Here is a 2,644-nt window from a genome sequence, read left to right as displayed (position 1 = left end):
GGTGCCGCCACAATGCCGGCTATTTTTTGTTGTTGTAGTTGTCATTGTTGTTTAGCAGGCCTGGGCCTGGTTCAAACCCACCAGCCCTGGTGTATGTGGCCCTCGCCCTAACCACTGAGCTACGGGTACTGCCAAGGTCATCTTTTTTTTTAAACAGCTTTCCTAGAAAACTCTTCTTTATGTTTAATTGCAAACCTCTTATTTGAAATATCAACTTGTTAGCCCGGGTGGGGCTAGCAGGCCCTCCTATCTGAAGATTAATGATCACATTACCCTTTTCAACCCTTAGTTCCTTTAAAATGCCTGGCTTCCTGCACACCTGTTTGCCATTGCCCTTGCCATGTTGCATCTGAAGCTGATCCTCTACCCACCCCCACACATACACATTGGGGTCATAGCATGTAGAGCAAGACTATCACTTTCCTTGCTTTAACAATGTATGTTCAGGCTCAGCGCCTGTGGCTCAAGCGGCTAAGGCGCCAGCCACATACACCTAAGGTGGCGGGTTCAAATCCCCAGCCCGGGCCACCAAACAACAATGACGGCTGCAACAAAAAAATGGCCGGGTGTTGTGGTGGGCGCCTGTAGTCTCAGCTACTTGGGAGGTGGAGGCAGGAGACTCGCTTGAGCCCAGGAGTTGGAGGTTGCTGTGAGCTGTGATGCCATGGCACTCTACCCAGGGGGATAGCTTGAGGCTCCATCTAAAAAAAAAAGAACAATGTATGTTCACCAAAACTGGTCCAAACTCCATTAAACTTTTCTACTATGGCCAAGAAACATGCCATTGAAAAATAGTTAGGTCTTGGGTGGCACCTGTGGCTCAGTCAGTAGGGTGCCAGCCCCATATACCGAGGGTGGTAGGTTCAAACCCAGCCCCGGCCAAACTGCAACAAAAAAATAGCCGCATGTTGAGTCGGGTGCCTGTAGTCCCAGCTACTTGGGAAGCTGAGGCAAGAGACTCATTGCAGCCCAAGAGCTGGAGGTTTCTGTGAGCTGTGATGCCACAGCACTCTACCCAGGGTGACAAAGTAAGACTCTGTCTCTAAAAAAAAAAAAAATAGTTAGGTCTACCAAAATTTTTGCAGATTTAAGAGCACTGCCAAGCATTTTCTTGTAATTTGGAAAATAACATAGTTTCATTTTCACATCTGTTTATTCCAAAAAGTATTGCTTTTTTTTTTTTTCTAAAAGACAGAGTCTTACTTTGTCACCCTTGGTAGAGTGCTATGGTGTCACAACTCACAGCAACCATTCTCTTGCCTCAGCCTCCCAAAACACTGGGACCACAGGCACCCACCACAATACCCCACTATTTTTTGTTGTTGTTGTTGCAGTTTGGCAGGGGCTGGGTTTGAACCTGCCACCCTCGGTATATGGGGCTGGCACCCCCATGACAGGTGCCGCTCATTTCTTTCTTTCTTTTTTTTTTTTTTGAGACAGACTCTTACTCCGTTGCCCTAGGTAGAGTGCCGTGGCATCATAGCTCTTAGCAACTTCAAACTCTTGGGCTCAAACCACTCTCATGCCTCAGCCTCCCAAGTAGCTGCGAGTATAGGAGCCTGCCACAATGCTCAGCTAGTTTTTCTATATTTAGTAGAGATAAGGTCTTGTTCTTGCTTATGCTGGTCTAGATCTCCTGAACTCAGGCGATCCACCTGCCTTACTCCCCTACCCCCAGGGTGCTAGGATTACAGGTATGAGCCACCTTGTTTGGCCAAAAGTGATTGGCTTTTGATGATAGGTATAATCTATGTTACACTGTCTGGTAAAACTTGGCACCCAAAATTTGGTAAACACAGTGGCAAACATTCATTAGTGAATTATCTATTTCATGTGGTAAAATTCCTACTGCATGAGAAACTGGCATAACTATAATTATGACTAATGCACTTCTGTAAGCCCTGTAGCACTTAGCTTGACGCCTTATACACAGTAGGCATTCAATAAATATTTGATGAGTACAACTAACCACCATAGCCAGAAGTTGGGGCTCTGTAACTACCAAACATAATTGAGGCCAAATTTTTGCCCCCCCACACAAAAAAAGCAGAACATTATATACAATATTTCAAAGATTTTAATGGACCTTTAAATGAGAATTCTAATTTAGTTAACAACTGAAATATAGACAAGCATAATTTAGAAATTTAATGTGAAAAGTAAAAGACCTATCAGAAAGATAAGAACATTTTGGGAAATGCTTAGAAAATGATTTTATTCATAATATATACACTTCAAAACAGACACTTTCCATTATTTTGGTTCCTTCAAAACTTAAAATCTGCTTGCCTTTCGATTAAATTTTTCATGACAGATGCTGGATTCTGACCTATTTTTTCCCTGACATTATCAATAGGCTGCCTGACATGATACAGTTATGTTTTTAGCATTTAAATGTAAAAGACTATGGCTCAGTGTTTAAAAAATAAATTAATTAATAAAAGAGAAATATTTTTAGGGAAAAAATGAAAACCAATCACATGATAAAAAAAGTCACTCCTTAAAAATCAGTAAGTGGGCTCGGCACCTATAGCTCAACCTGCTAAGGCGCCAGCCACGTACACCTAAGGTGGCGGGTTCGAATCTCCAGCCCGGACCCACCAAACAACAATGATGGCTGCAACCAAAAAATAGCCGGGCGTTG

This window comes from Otolemur garnettii, unplaced genomic scaffold (genome assembly GCF_000181295.1).
Source record: "Otolemur garnettii isolate 467f Iridium unplaced genomic scaffold, OtoGar3 scaffold00095, whole genome shotgun sequence".
NCBI classification, from domain to species: domain Eukaryota; kingdom Metazoa; phylum Chordata; class Mammalia; order Primates; family Galagidae; genus Otolemur; species Otolemur garnettii.
Note: the sequence above shows the minus strand (reverse complement) of the source record.